The sequence below is a fragment of the Heterocephalus glaber genome, unplaced genomic scaffold (assembly GCF_053883595.1).
Source record: "Heterocephalus glaber isolate CG9 unplaced genomic scaffold, H.glaber_assembly_v1.0 deba00001547, whole genome shotgun sequence".
NCBI classification, from domain to species: Eukaryota; Metazoa; Chordata; class Mammalia; order Rodentia; family Bathyergidae; genus Heterocephalus; species Heterocephalus glaber.
Genome location: NW_028258340.1, coordinates 7,902,247 through 7,918,897, shown reverse-complemented (window position 1 = coordinate 7,918,897; position 16,651 = coordinate 7,902,247). Strand labels below are relative to the sequence as shown.

General features: G+C 41.3%; 1 protein-coding gene across 5 annotated transcripts in view; it reads left to right on the top strand.

Moving 5' to 3' along the window:
• The first annotated feature begins 1,296 nt into the window (after positions 1 to 1,296).
• Usp9x (ubiquitin specific peptidase 9 X-linked) overlaps positions 1,297 to 16,651 on the top strand; it is a 122,895-nt gene continuing 107,540 nt past the window's right edge. For 4 of the 5 annotated variants that reach the window (XM_004850015.4, XM_004850014.4, XM_013074050.3 and 1 more), the window contains exon 1: positions 1,435 to 2,221. The gene's annotated coding sequence lies outside the window, so the exon portion shown is untranslated. Of the gene's footprint in view, positions 1,315 to 1,434; positions 2,222 to 16,651 lie in introns of those variants that run through there. The other variant, XM_087189846.1, reaches the window with a different exon arrangement.

Sequence of the window (16,651 nt, the reverse complement as noted above, 5' to 3'; positions counted from 1 at the left end):
TAAGACATCAGTACTGCGTTGTCACCTAAATTAGTTTGGATCCCATTTAACAATCCTTTTTAGGAACTAGCATATTTTTTTAAACATAACTACACTCAAACCTGTCCTTTACAAAATACAATAGCTGTTGTTTATAGGGCTTACTATGGTTTTTGTGTGTTTTGAGGCCCACAAGCATTTTTAAATCAAAAGGAAATGGGTAGTAAATTAGGAACTTCATTTATTTTCTATTCACCTAGGTCGACTGTATAGAATTGTTCTAAGCACGCCATTTATTTGACATTATAAATGATACATTTTTCGTATGCAGTCTGCATTTTGGATTATAAACATGTAGAAAATAGTCCATGACATAGCGGATGGTTCCTGAGTCCCTTCCGGGTTCTCACATTATGTCGCGCTGATGATTGGCAAGAGAGGCTAATCTTACTACATTTAGCGGTTCTGCCGTCCTTGCCACTGTATATTTTTTATCTGTGCTAGTCTGTTTTAAGGGTTCCTGTGGCCAAAGTATAGTCTGTCACAGTCAATTGGGCTTTGAGGACGCCTAAATGCTTTCAGATGATGAGGCAGCAAGATCCTGTGAATGAGTTTCTCACAGCGCCTCCTCACAGGAAAGGAAGGAGGCCCCCACTCCCAAGGCCCCTCCTCCCGCTGCAGGAGATATAGCCACACCTTCCCGTATCGGCGCTGAGCAGGTGGCCAAACCCTCGGGACCTGGCCCTGCCGCCGCCCCGTGATCCAGTCCGTTTGAATATCACGTGACACGGGTCAGCTGTGCCGCCGGGACCCCCAGGCACCGACCGCCTAGTGCTTGGTCCCAGGATCTCATCTTTCCGCCACCCCTCCCCCCACAATCCCGGAAAAGGGGGAGGCCAGTGATGTCATCATCCGGGCACTTGTCGGCGGGGCCACGCTTCACAATGGAACAAAAACAAGCAGCCTAAGTAAAACTCAGCGACGCGGCTGCAGCTCACGCAGTTAACCCTGTCCTGGCCGTTACACACTGCCAGTCCCCACTGCCCAGCCCCTTTTCTGGCGTGGTGTGCCAGATCCTTTCGGGTCTCCCTTCCCCCACTTCTGCCCGTCCTCGTGCCACCTCTGCCCCCGCCCCGTTGCCGAGCCGAGGAGTATGGAACGCCGGGTCTGGCCGTAGCATGATCCTGAAGGGACTGACCAGAAGGAAAAAGGTGCTTCGCGAACAATCTTTACCGCATCGTCTTCCCCTCCCCCACCCGACTCTGGGTTCTGAGCGTCTCTCGCACGGCCCAGCCCACTGCGAGGCTCACTCGGTCCCGCTGGCTCCACAGCCCGGTGAGGAGAGCGGGGCAGCTGAGCGAGAGGGGGCTGGGCAGGGGAAAGGGGAGGGCCTGGAGGCGGGGCCTTGAGGGGCGGGACCTGACGGCGGAGAACCTCGGGGCTCTGGGCGGTGCTGGGGCTAGTAGGAGTCTGCGCCGCCGCTCCTGCCGCTCCTGCCGCCAGCATAACCGCCACCGCCACCGGCCGAGCGGTTTTTTTTTGTTTGTTTGTTTTTTCGGTTTGCCGGATCCGCCATATTGAGGGGGACAGGCGTCCGCGGCTGCGGAAGCTAGTCTCCGCCGCCGCCGGAGCCGCAACCTCTCCGTACCCGGCCCGCTCGGGCCTCTGCCGCCGAGCCCCTCCCGCCTCGCACAGCTCTCCGCCCTCGCGGGAGCCCGCCGCTGCCGCCTCTCTCTCACGGGAGGCGGCCGCCTTAGCGCCCAGTGCTCGCTCGGGTCGGTGCCAGGATTGGGGAGCGAGCCGCCGAAAAGCGACCAGGCCAGGAGCGGGGACAGAAGCGGCAACTGAGGGAAGGTGAAGCTGCCGCTGCAGGAGGAGGAGCAGGGGGAGGTGACGCAGGACAAACGCACCGCCCGGAGCCCGTCTGAGCTCAGCGAGTGCCCCAGCTTGAGGGGAGAAGGGGAAGCGGGTCGCCGCCGGCCGAGGAGGTGGAGGCGGTTGCGGCCACCGCTGCTGCAGAGCGGGCGCGGTGAGGAGCGAGTCTCGGCGCCGGGTGCAGCCCCTCGTTTACACTCCCGCAGTCTCGAGCCCTGCCGCTGTAGCCCCTCGACACACTTTGTCGCCCGTCACCCCCGGACCTGGGATGCACCCAGGTTAGGTTGTGGACCGGACCGAGCTTAGCCGTCGCCTAGTGCCCCCGCCTTCGAGTGTCCTGGTTCGAAGTAGACGCCCGAGTCGTGCGGTGAGTAGCCAGCCGCTCCGGGGCCAACAGCTGGCGCGGGCGCGGGGGGCGTGCGGAGTCCCTCCCTCCGGGGCCGCCCGGGGCCGGGGCTCCCCTTCTCCCGCGGCGGGCGGGGCGGGGCGGGCTGCGCCGCGAGCCCGGCCGGCGTCCCGGGAGCGTGGCGGTGTGTTTTGGACGGGAAGGGAAAATGGCTGACGGCTCTGTCCCTCCCCCTCCTCCCCCTCCCCGTCCTGTCTGGGGCACGGTGGGAGGACGGCGGCTCCCTCAGGGCGCCGCGAGCGGAGCAGCCCCCACCCCCACCCGCCGGGGCCGGGTCAGCGCCGCCCCCGCCCGGGGCCCTGCAGCCCGGCACTCCGACGACTCGCGCCGCCCGCCTCCCGGGTCTCGTTCCACTTGACACCGAACGCCATTACTGAGGTGGAGTGATTTGGAGCGGGAGAGCTAGGCCTCGGCTCCGCCTGGCTATCGGGCTCGACGCCGGGTTCGTTCCTCCACCCTCCCGCGATAACCCGCAGCTTCTCCTCGGCCCCGAGGTCCCGGAGTCTGAGCCGAGTTATCGGCCGCCTCCACCTCCTCGGCCACCCTTCATTTGCGGAGGGCCAGAGCCGCGAAAGGTGTTTGCCTGCAGAAATCGCTTCCAAGTGAGCTTGGACCTGCCACTTTTCTATTTTTAACTATTTTCTGCAAAAAATATTAGTATGTGCCAGTTTGTTAGTGATGAAATCTTAAGATTCTTGTGATGTGAGGCTGCGGGTTTGACGAGTGACTTATTTTTCATTCATTATGAAATATTGAAGAGTTACGGAGCAGGTGTATAGCTGTTTTTTGTTTGTATGAATTACTGCAGCGACTGGAACTTAGGTGGGAGTTCTTAGGGTTTTCAGTAGGACTTGCTTGAATTAAGCTATTGGCGGTGCGGGGGGGGGGGGTCCAGCGACCCAACGTTAATTGAACTTTCATGGTGTAGTTTACAGGTGTGTATAATTGCTCAGATTGCCTGAATTTAAGCGAGTTGTAGGTTTAGGTTAAATATTTATACAGGTACAGTAGCTTATTTTGGGAGGAGAGATATTTGTAGCATTCTTTCATCTAGAAACCTACGGGCCCCTTAAATCAATCGGTTGTATAATTTAACTTTTGAGGAAGAATAATTTGGATGCACTGATTAGGAGGAAACTTTTCAGCAGGTACTTAATCCTCTCTCGGGGCCTATTATCTACCTTTATGATAAGGAGTAGTTAACCAAGACTAGCTTGGCTTTCTTAACCCATTGACTTGAACTTAAAAATAGAGACTACAAACTCTCCTTTAGATTTCACTGGTCTGCTACTGATTCACTGGGCTGCCATTTTGGTTTCAGCAAATGCCTTCCAAATTCTTGGAAGATTTATGTGTTAAATATACACAGATGTCAACATTTGTTTTTTCAGTTTTTAAACTCATGCTTTGTCATACTTGTAACTTAACCCTTTAAACTTTATTGTTCCAGTGTTTAGGTACAGTGAGAGGTTGAAGTATTTGGAATTGATGTTGCAACGGTGAACTCAAAATGTATTTGATGTTTTTAGTATGTTTTGCTTTCTCTGATTTGAAATTGCAATTGGGGGGCTATACAAATATTTTTTTCCATACTTTTTCTTACTTTGCACTGAAATTTAACTGTTGGAATTCTTGTTATCTTAATGTTCTCATGGTGTTTCTTTTGTTTGGTGACCTTGGTAGTTTCTGAGAGTTTCTGGAAGGACTAAGTAACAGCAAAAAACAGTGCATGGGAGAATGTAAGTTCTTTCAGAAAATAACTTTGAAGGACAAATTTCACCTTTCACCAAATTATTGGTATCTCTTGTTGGTATTCTGTAGTTCTGTTATGGTAGTATCAGTGGAATGCTCAAGTACAGTAGGATTTACTTTGGATCTTTTGTCTTCCAGGATCTTGAAATACATTTTCTGATGTCAAGAAGATGAGGGATTTCGTGGATTATTTCTTCAGAGATCATTTTTCTTTGACATGGTATTAATAATGCTGTTTCAAATTAGTGTTTGCCATGGATATGCCAGTCATCCAGTTCTTGATTAGCTGGACACATGCAGGTGTTCTTTTAGCAGTTTTTTAAATCTCATGAGATTGATTTTTAATGTTTTTTATACTTTAGTTCTGTAATTTTAATACTGAATCCAATCTTTGTTTAAAACAGGTTAAAGAGTTACTTGAAACACGGGTACGTGTTTAAAGGATTAGTCCTCTTTAAGTCTTTTGGGCAGTAAAATGGAAGTAATCTTGTGGTTATTGAGCTAGTCAATTTTTATTCTAAAGCCCTGTAATATTTTTGATGCCTTTTGTCATATTTTTACTCTTGTTCGTGTGTTTTCTGAATCTTGAAATGTTTTTCTTTTTCAAGAATTGAGAAATAGGATTCTAGTGTTCTTTCATTTCTTTTAGGAGCTGCGTATGGTATGCAGTCACAGTGGAAAAGTGCTAGGCTGTTGTTTGTTTTGTGACAGGGTCTCCCTATTTAGCCTAGACTGACCTTGAATTTGCTATCCTCCTACCTCTACACCACTAGGCCAGGCTCTGGCATGTTGTTGTTAGAACTTTCAAGTGGATAAATGAGAAAAATGGATTTTTTTCCCCAGCTGTTTTCACTTTTCAATACAATTATTATGTATTGAGGATTATATGTCAACACTGTTAAAGCATTTCCATTTATTATGTTTTGTAGATAGTAGTATTTCCATTATACAGGTGAGGGGCCATGGTCTGTCAGTCTCAACCAGTGATGCTTTAGCTTCTGTGCCATGTTAGTGAAATGATACTGATTACTATTTAAAAAAAAAAAAAAAACAAAACATTTAGCCGGGGAATTAGCTCAGTGGTTTCACCGCCTGCTGCGCAAGCACAAGGACCCAAGTTCGATCCCTGGTACCAAAAAATAAAAACTAAAAAAACATTTAGGACTTTTTGTTGCTGTAACAGCATACATAGTGTTTAAAACTATCAACATAGTATGCAATTTGAGAAATATCTTGGTTGGCCAAGGGAGATGTAGAAACTGTAGCACATAGTTTCTTTTTCATGTATCTTCCAATGTGTTCAGAGCGATAGTTTTATGGCAACTCAGCTTTCCTAAAGATGTAAAACAGCCATTTGTCTCCGGGATATTTATTTAAATTATCCTATAAATGAACAGACAACATTGTCGTTTATTATCTCAAAAATTCTTTGTTTTATTAGTTTAAAATCAGTTTAATTTTCACCAAATAACTTTTTTTTTGGTACCGGGGATCAAACTTTTTAAACTGCGGGTCTATTTTGCATTTTTGTAGCATTGGTTGATAATTGTTTTATGGAATGAACAAAATAGCAACAATAGACTTTATTAGGTGTTTGTGTCTCTTAACTCCTTTGATCTGTTTTGTAAAACTATACGGCAGAAGAAGCCTAGTAGAGTAGAATTTTAAGAGCTTTGTTTTTCAGCAATGCTGGGGATGTACCCCAGGGCCTCTTGTAGCTCTACCCTACTGAGTGATACTCCAGCATTATGAGCTTTTTTTTTTTTTTTAAAGTACCGGAGATCGATCTCAGGACCTTGCGCTTTTGAGGCAGGCGGTGGAACCACTGAGCTAAATCCCCGGCCCTTTATGAGCATTTTTAATGTGACAAAAGATTCCTCAAACATTTTTCATATAGAATACTTAGTTACCCTAAAAGTTTATGAAATAAGGAAAACAGCCTAAGTGAAAGTTTCTGAAATGCGAATTTGGGGGCTTGAATTTATCATTCAGTTATTACTGTTGATTACAAAGTGATGATCACTGTAACATGCTTTTAAGGAATAAAATGTGAAAAAGTTTATTGTTAGCACGAAATACCTTACCTAAAATGTATTTTTCAAGTACACCCATGCATGCATGCACACTTGTACCCTGTATGTATATTCAACAGCGAATGAGTTTCTAGTGGTTTTTTTTTCCCCCTTTGAGAAGCAGTCTCAACGTTTCCCTGGAAGGCTGGCCTGGAACTTGTGGGCTCAAGCAACAACAACAACAAAAACCCGGTATCTGGAACTGCAGGCAAATGGCACCACACCTAGCTAGGTTTCTAATTTTATTCTCAATTACTGTCTAACTGATTTTTCTGCCTCAAGTATATATCAGAATCATCTGTGGAACTTTTTCAAACTATGTGTTTATTTGACTAGGTCTTATTCTTTCTAATCTAGATTTAATTGAGTGGATTTGTAGAGGGAACTGGGCACTTAAAAAAAAAAAAAAACTCCACAGGTGAGTTATGTATAGGTAGAGGCTTTTTGCATATTCGTTTTAGGGGAAGGGGAGATCCAAGGCCTTTTGCATTTGAGTTTTGTCACTAGCAGCGATATGTATTCTTGCTTCTGAGTACTTTCTTGGAGTTACGGTTCCAGCTCTAAAATGAACATTTTAAAATATCTGTTAAGGCATTGGTTTCCTTTTTTATCCAGTCAGCAAATATTTATGGGCATCTGCTATGTGCTCGTCACTGTTCTGACAATTACTGTTGTCTAGAAGCTTAAGTTGTATGAAGTAAGGAGGGTTGAATTAGCTAATCTCTAAACTCCTGTCATTTTCTTTTTGTGTGTCTTATAGGAGATGGAACTGATTTGTAAGAAATGGATCTTGTTATGGTATAAGCCAGTGGAAGTGTCCTATTACCTTTCAGTTCCTTTAGTAAAATAGAATTTTATTCTGAACTTTTTTCCAGTGAGCTCATATCAAAGTATAATTGAATTTAATTTTTTAAGAATTCTTGGCATATGGACTTTAGGAATTGCTATACTTAAGGTGCTTTTAATTTTTCACCAGAAATAACATATTCTGTTGTTACACTTTCTCCTGCCTTTATTTTTCTGTATTGATGCTCTTATTACTACACTGCTTTTCTTTTCATTTCATTCAGGTGCTTTGATTAATTTTGTCCTCTAAAGCCTGTAGTCCTGGCTACTTAAGTTTAAGCAGGAGAATTGCTTGAGCTCAGATGTTCAAACCAGCCTGAACAATATAGACCCCATCTTAAAAAAATAATAAAAAATTGTCCTCCAGATTTTTTTATATTGGTGGATTCTGTCTACTCATACTCAAGATCCTAAGTCACTGATTGATACATCCTTGGCAAACAGAAAGTGCCTGGCACATAGATATTCAGTAACTACTGTATTTGTTCAATGAATATAGTTAGGTCTCCATATTCTTGCGGGTTTTTTTTTTCCTTTTTTCTCTTTTGCTAAGTTGTTTCTTGGAGATGTTTAACCTAATAATCATTTTATGATGAGTCTTGGGATGAGTCTTAATTCTAATCAAATTCTCATTTTTCAGATGAGGAAAATGGCTCAAAGAAATGAAGTAAAACATTGACCAAGATACCATGCATAGACTGCCTTCATGATGCTACATCCTAACAAGTCACATTAATTGTTTTCTAAGCCATTACCTTTATAGTCACTCATACAATTAACACCAAATTCTGTCCCTGGTAGTGGGTAAATATAAGGTCAGGGATTCTGTCCTTTTGTGTATTACAGAACACCTAGAATGATGCTGTTAACAATAACTGTTGCCTGAATGGCAAAACCTGGAACAGTAATTTCCAGCACCTCAAACTTGCACAGAATTGTATCATTTGCAGTTTATCCTTTCTGATCAAGCACCTGAGCTTTGAACATGTTAAACCTATGTCTGTCCACTATTATGAATGGAATTATTTTCCCTGGGATGTCTTGTCTTAATTTTTTAGAGACTGGATCTATATATATTGCCTAGGCTGGCTTTGAAGTTCAACTCACAATCCTACTGCCTTACTCTCCAGAGTAGCTGGGATTACAAGTATGTACCACTGTGTCCAGTTCCTTGGGATGCTTTTGAGCTGATAGTCTTTGATGTTAGCGCCTATCTTCTACAGTCTAAATTAGGAAGAGGACATTTAAAAGGAAAAAGGGAGTAGGGGAAGCCTCTCATTCCTGTCCTTTATGCTTGTTTCCTTCTTGCTGACTGGTGAATTTGGGATTGGACATTTTGATTGTTGGTTACATCTCTTTATTCTGGTCTTTTAACTAGTTACTTGGAACTTCTTAAGTCTGCTCATGACGAACAACCCCCGAGAGCATGGAAATTGCCATATGGTATTAGAGCCATGTTCTACCTTAGAAGAGTATTTTGTTTCAGACCAAAATAGTGTGGAGAGATGTTGCTTTCCTTGAAAACACCTTGAGTTTGGAGCAGAGATTTGCAAACTTTCTCTGTAAAGGGCCAGATAATAAATACTTTGGACTTTGTGGGCTAAGGGGCAAAATCAAGGACTTTGGGTAAATTAAAAAGCACAATGATTTTTGAGAATAATCATATGTAATTCAGGTCCAGTGAGAATAGAAGGATTGGTGTATATAGAGGGAAAATAATACAGTATTTGGTTAATGGGTTTAAAGTTAATGTTCCCTATCAAATTGATTGCAAATATTCCTTTGTGAAATCCACTCTTAGCTTGTAGACTAAATAGAAACAGGAGGCTGGATTTGGTCTGTGACCATCATTTGCCGACTCCTACTTTAGAGCAGTGGTTCTCATCCTGGAGAGCTGGTTAAAATAGATTGCTGTGCTGGCACCTGAAGTTCAATTCAATGAGTATGGAGTGGAGCCCTGCAATAATGGATTTCTAGCAAGTTCTCAGGTGCTAGAGAATACTGATTTAAAGATTAATTCGGCATACCTTACTTTTTCCCCAGTTTATTACTTTCTTGAATTTTCTCTTTTTTTGAGACAGTATCTCACTATGTAGTCCAGGCTGGCCTTGAATTCATGACAGTCCTGTTGCCTCAGCCTCCTGAGTGCTGGGGTTATAGGTGTGCACCACCAAGCTGCCCCTGATTCTATCTTGAGTCATTTTTGTTTTTACTTTATTTTAAATTCAATCATTAAATATTAAATGCCTCATTATGTACTGGGTATTGTACTATGTATTAGATATTGTACCAGGTAAAGGGAATACAAGATAAGAACAGAATTGTCCTAGTCATATATATTGGTTAGAGTGAGTTTAAAAATCAATTTCCACAAACACTTCAGAGGTTAATCTGTGAGACAATACCATTTTGAAAGCAGGCCAGTAGCATAAGCTAAATTGGAAAAGGGCTTGGTTAAATACAGTAATGTTTGATTAATTTGGTGTCTTGGGAGATAATGTTCTATATAATTTTCAGAACACCAAAGCTTGCTTTCAAATACTTAAGCTATAATTTAATATTTGATGGAAAGTTTCTAAAGATGTTACATACTTTGTATAATTTTTATCTGGTTATATAATTAATCTGTTAAGAAAAAGATTGGGGAATGTAAGAGGTTTGGCCAAAATTCAAACCCCACCTCTGATAATTTCACTATGTAGAAGCAACCTTTGGTTCAGGCTGGCCTCGAACTCATGGCAATCCTTCTGCCTCAGCCTCTCAAGTGCTGGGATTACTGGAGTGAACCACCGTGCCCAGCTAACCATACTATTTTTGATACGTCGATTTCCATCTTGTCTTTAAGGTGGCAAATATTGTAGGTATACTTTTTTCCATTTCATTTTAAAACTTTCCATAGATATTTTTCATAGCCCTGTAATATTCCATCAGATGAGTTTATCATTAACTTTGCCTTAATGCCATATGAATTATCTCACATTTTTTGCTAGTATTTTGTAGTGAACATTTTTGGGTTAATGTTTTTCTCTGAATTTGATTAAGGTTCTCATCAGTTACATAATCAATTTAATGAGTCACATTTAGGTATCCTCTGTCTTCTCTCTCAGGACTTGACTATGTGCTGTTTGTTCATTTTGAGAGCTTTTCTGTTGAGCTGGGATCATGCTGTGTTGCCCAGGCTGGCCCTGAACTCTTGAGCTCAAGGAGTCCCCGTCAGCCTCCCAGGCAGCTTGGGCTTACAGCCATGAGTCACTGAGCCCAGCTAAATACTATACAAAACTAACTTTCCAACTTGATTTCCTTTTTCTTTTTTAATCCCCAAGCTTTCGTTGATTTAACTCCTAGTTCTCCAGATACCCGCTATGTTTTTATACTTCTACAATTTTGTTTTTCTAGTAACCTTTAGGGGATTCCTGTTGCTTGCTAAGGCCACTTATATCATGAACCTAATCTGTTGCTTTTCATCTTCAGTGGCTATTGAAGTTTACAGGTTGGCTCACCACGTACAATACAGGGCCCCCAGGCCTTTTTGAATAATTTTTAAAACTATTCTGTTTTCAGGGTTAGGTGTGGTGGCACATGCCTGAGTCCCAGTACTCGGGAGGCTGAGGCAGGAGGATTGCCACGAGTTTGAGGCCAATCTGAACTACATAGTGAGACCTTGTCACAAAAAATAAAAACTTTTGTTTCTTCATAACTTATTTTCATTGTTTACCTGTGGTTCTGGTCTTTGATTCCTTCCTTAATGAGCTGCAGACTGGGAAATGAGATGACTGCATATTAATGGTTGAATATAAAGAGTGAGGGTCTCTTACAGTAATCATGATGAGCTCTGCTATTCTACATCTTTTTTCCCCTTTAAAAATGTTAGCTAATCTTCAACTGTGATATATTAGACTTTGTATAGTCTCCATTCTTACACATACATTGACAACCCTAGACCTCCCTCCTTCAAATTCAGACTTATGTACATTAGCTGATGAGTTTGTTTTTTTGCTGTTTGCAAACTGGTATTGCCTTTCTGAGAACAGTTTGGTTTCAGAAGTTTTGCTGCAGTATCTTGTATGTTTATTTACAAGTTCATCTGTGCCTTTTTATAAAAATGAATGGGAAAGCAAAAACAAATCAGCTGGAGGTCTGAAACTTTTGTTGCTTTTTTTTTTGTTGTTTTTAATACTTTTTGTCTTTTGAAACTTGAGTCTGTCATTCAGGCTGGCCTTGGACTCACTTCGATCCTCCTGCCTCAGCTTCCTGAGTGCTGTAATTACAAGTATATGCCACCACGGTGTGGTAGTAGGAGGTCTTAAATTTAATAATCCTTGAGACAGAGGGAACTGATTAGGGCAGTTGTAGCAAACCTATGGTATGCATACCACAGCAGCTGGCTGTTTGTTATCACTGAAGTCTCTAAAAGGTTTGCCATCACTGCATTAGGGATATGAATTTTTAACCTTATCAGGTAAATGAAATAATTAGAATGAAAAAAGAAATTAAGTCTGGCAGATGTACAGTAAAGCTTACCTTTGACAGGTGAGAATAATCAGGGATTTTTATAATATTGCCCTGCAATCTGGGAGTAGGAAAACCCCCCAAAACATGTGAGTATTGTTTGACTTTGAAAGATTTAGCTTCTCTTGCATTTCTAGGCAAGCATTATATATAAAGGGGATACTGCCTATATGCAGCATTTGTCTAGACTCTTTTACTGTAAAACTATTGAATTGAATTCATTCACTTAATACCATTTAGGCACAGAAAATATAGAGATGATTAATCTTTACTTTCAAGGTTCTAAGGGTTATTGGGCCCAATAGTTTATATAGTGTGAGAAGAGCTGTATTTGGGAGGGGCTGCTGAAGTAGCTCAGTGGTAGGGCATATGCTTAACAAGCAGGTGGCCCCTGGATTCAATCCCCAGCACCAAAAACCAAGACAAAGTGTGAAAAAAGTAGTGGTGGAACAGAGAAATCATATGGTTTGGGTAAGCTTTGCTGGGCTTAAGATGTGCCATTTTGATGGCTGTGTGAATTAAAGCATGGACTTCCAGGCAGAGGGAGCAACTTGAGATAAGCAAGATTTCTTAACTTTTACTTTGTTGACCAGATACTATTTGGCCAGAAAATTCTTTGCTGTGGAATGCTGTCCTAATCATCTCTGACCTCTCTACCCATAAGATGCCAGTAGTACCCCACCATTGTAACAACTAAAAATGTCTTCAGGCATCACCAAATGTGTCCTGAGAGCAAAATTGAGACCGCTATTATTTAAAATTGGATCAGTGGAAACGTGAAAGGATATTTCTAGAGGAAAAACTAGTAGTATATGGAGGGAGAGGTTATGGGAGATGAGACTAGGAAAGTAGTTTGGAGCTAAGATCACAAGAGACACTTGAGTGCCTTGCTTAGGGTGGGTAGGTTTTGCTCCTAAGGTGATGAGATCAGCATTTAAGTGAAAGATGGCACTAGTTTTGGGGATTTTAAGATAATTCTGGTGGCATCTTGGTTGGCTATGTTGGCGGAGACTTGGCAGATTTGAGACTTTCCTTTGGTGGTACTATGGATTGAACACCGTCTTTGCGCTGTGCTACATGCTACTGTTTATACTTCGTATAAATGAAGTAATATATTGTACACTCTTGCATCTGGCTGCTTTTGCTTAACACATTCAAAAATTTTTTTTATTGCTGTGTGATACTCCATTGTATGAAATATACCTCGAGTCTATGACCATACCGCCTTGAATGTGCCCGATCTTGTCTGAAATACACCTCAATTTATTTCTCCATTCTACCATTGGTGGACATTCAGATTATTTATAGTATTCTCAGCAAAACAGTGTAGCTGCAAACATTTTTGTATATGCCTTCTGGTGAGTCTTTAACATACTTTACGTTTAAATATTGGTAAAACATTGGGACATTTTAGTTTATTACTATAATCTCTATTTCAGGACATAGAATGAGGGAGTGTTTTGAGACAGGGTCTTGCTATGTAGCAGGCTGACTTGAACTCGCTATGTACCCCAGGCTGGCCTCGAACTCGCTGTAGTCCTCCTGCCTCAGCTTCCCAAGTGCTGGGATTACAGGCGTGTGCCACCAGCCCTGACCAGGACATAGAACTATTTCTATGTGAGGCTCTTTGTTTTAATTTTTTGCAGCAGTGGTGATTGAACCCAGGGTTTTGAGCATGCTAACTCAAGTGTACAATTGTGCGTGCTAAGCACGCACTCTACCACTGAGCTATACCCCCCATCCCCAAAGTGGGGTTTCTTTTGGGAGTGATGAAAATACACTGAAAAGATTGTGGTGGTATTTGTACACTGTAAGTGAATGATTTGTACTGTATGTGAATTAAATTTAAAGGCTGTTAAATACATTGAAGATACAAAAGAAAAAAAGAGAAAGGCCATGTCTAAATATATTGAAGATAGTAATTTTCATTGGTGAAAAGGAATTTGAAATTCTTGGTTTCCTTTTTCAGACTCTTTACATTTGACCTAACCATTCTAGTTGTGGAAAATCCAAGCAAAAGGATGCACATAAAAATGTTAATTAAGGATCTGCCTTGCTTAAAATATTGATTAAATGAAAAGACGTCTTTGTTTTAGTGTGTTGGATCAGCATTTCATGATTTCGATTAGTAACTTCTAAGAGTATGGAGATATTTTTGACAAAGATTGGTAAATACTATTTGAGTTGTTTTTCTTGTCATTTCAACAAAGTAGACTAATGTTACAGAAGATACATCCACTTGGTATGTGACTTGTGTCTTAATATTTTAAGTCAACATTGTTCATTTATTTTTGTTGGCTGATTTGTTTAGGGCCTGGAATTTATTGGGATCTTGCACCTCTTGTAAGGATTCAATAAGTAAACGAATATTTAAAAGTGTATCTTTGTCTTGAAAAGAGACCCAGGTGTATGTACATAGTAAATCCCAGTTTCTTGAAGAATGAGGATGAGGTGAGAATTTACCTTTTGTTCAGAGGACAGAACTATACCTAATGGATATAACAATCACAAGGGAAATAGATTTTTGAATGGAGAGGAAAGAAAAAAGATCTTTGGCTGACAGCAGTGGTCTTCATAGTGTTGTAACAAAATGTCCAAGGGGAGAATAGATACAGAATTTCCTACATTTCTAAATCTTAATGTTCTTTGAGCCACTTCCGGCACTTATAAATATGTCTTTGGTGCCCTTTTTAAGTTCAAGTGAAGGGCCGGGGATTTAGCTCAGTGGTTTTGCTGCCTGCTGTGTTGAGCGCAAGGACCCAAGTTCGATCCCCAGTACCAAAAAAATTAATAAATAAATGAATACAGTTCAAGTGAAAACAAACTTTTTTAAAACAAGTTTTTCATTTTTATTGTATTCTTGACCATAGGTATATGTATTTTAAATTGTCTATACACGATTGCCTTATAATCAAGAACAGCTATACCATTTTATTACTTAATGTTAACATTGTGTTTTTAATGCCTTTGTGCTCAGTTGTACCATTTGATTTGTGGGATAATGAAAATACCAAAGGCCAATTAACAGATGAATGATATGTTGGTGCCAAGGGCATGTGATACCACAGTTCACCATATGTACAGGGTGGTATAGTGATTCAAGTGGAAGTAGGAGAGAGCTAAGTCCCCCACATGGCATATGATGGTGGTAGTATAGCCATGAAAAACTCAGAGGAACCCATGCCTTAGTCAGAAATATACCCTGCCATCTGTCATGTTATCAATACTAATTGATTTGTTTGTGTTTAGTTTATAAATTTGTTTTGTTTATAGTTATATAAGAGCAGTAAGCATAAGGAGTTTAATCCTAACTCATTTCTGCATTTAAGCAACATTGAAATAGAAAGTAATCAAATTAGCAGTTAATGGAGTAGTTCAGTTAAGGTTAGCATCAGAATTAGCGAACTTGATCCAGCTTAGTATTACTGTTATTATTTTCTGGTACTGGGCATTGAACCCAGGACTTTGCACTTGCCAGGGTCCAGCTTAGTGTTATTGATAGAAACTTGCCACTTGGAGTCAGATGATTTCATATTTACTAGATTTTCTCTATTTTATATTTTTACATTAAAAGATAGTTCATTTGTTTATTCTTTCACTGGACATATAAGTTGTGTAGCACTGAATTTGATGTCTTGTTACTGATGTCTTTAATCTTTCTACTGTCACATTTAGAGCTAGCATAGGCTGATAGGAATACTGTGCTATGAATTATCTTGTAGGGGGAAGATAATCTTTGACTTGCAATTTACCTTTTATAAAGTAATACAAGACAATTTAAAGGTATGGTAGAATGTAGTTAATGCAATAGAATAATATAATCTAATTAGCATTTGCAGAGAAATAACCAGTACCCTACTTGCTACCCTTCTGTGTGCCCGGCACTTCATGTACATGCTCTCATTAAAGCTTTCCAACAATCTCTGGAGTTGTTAGCCACCTTGAGAGAAAAAGATGATACTTGACATTTAAACATCATCTGTTGTAGGTATGCTGTATTGCAGAACATGCATTTCTGAAAAACCCCATGTTCTGCAAAATTGTATAACAATAAAATAAGGTTTATGGGGGGTGGGGTGGGAATTAGAGCAAACTGATCACTCAAAAGCTGTGTTAACTTTATAATTAGAATGCTAACAAAAACAAAAATCCTAATAAACACAACTTTAAAAGATTCTAGCCAGGCATGGTGATGCATGCCTGTAATCCCAGGACTCTGGGAGGCCGGGTCAGGAGGATTGCTTTGAGTTCAAGGCCAGCCTGGATTACATAGCAAGACCCTGTCTCAAAAATAAAAGATTCTAAATTCCTGAAAAAATTCCATAGTAAATATAGGACTTTAAAAAAAATAACCTTAAGCTGGTGGCGCACACATGTAATCCCAGCACTTGGGAGGCTGAGGCAGGGAGATTGCTGTGAGTTTGAGGCCAGCCTGAACTACACATCCAGACCCTATCTCAAACCCCTCCCCCCAAAAAAAGTAACCTAATAGAAGGAGGAGGTTACTGAGTTAAGACAAGCCTAAAATGCATGCAGATCAGGTAGAACTGCATAAATCCTAAAACAGCGTGTGACTGGATAAAGGCAAGAATGTGGGCCTCAGGCATCTGGTCAGTTCTCTTAACTCCCACTTCTATACTGCATTCAGCTTCTGTTGCTTTTGGGTGCAAAATACTGTTAAGGGAAAACTGGCAACCATCATTCTATTTTCTCTGTGAGTTTGATGAGCCCTGGATACCTCACATAAATGGAATCATACAGTATTTGTGTCCTTTTGTGACTGGTTTATTTTGCTTAATGTCCTCCAGGTTCATCCATGTTGTAGCATCAAAATTTCCTTTTAAAGGCTGGATGATAATTCATCATTTGTACAGCCCACATTTTGTTTACCCATTCATCTCTCCATGTGCATTTGGGTTGCCTCTACCTTTTGGCTACCATGAGTAATGTTGCTATGGACATGGATGTACAAATATCTGTTCAAGTCCCTTTTAATTTTGGGTGTATACTCAGAAGAGGAATTGCCAGATCTTGTGGTAAACTGTTTAACTTTCTAAGGACTTGCCATACTGTTTTCCACAGCAGCTGTACTGTTTGATAACAGCAACACACAATGGTTCCAATTTTTCTGTGGATGTCAAGTGTATCTCTTGGGCTGGGACTTGAACACAAGACCTTGCACGCTGAGCTACATTCTGGGTCCCAGGTTCCA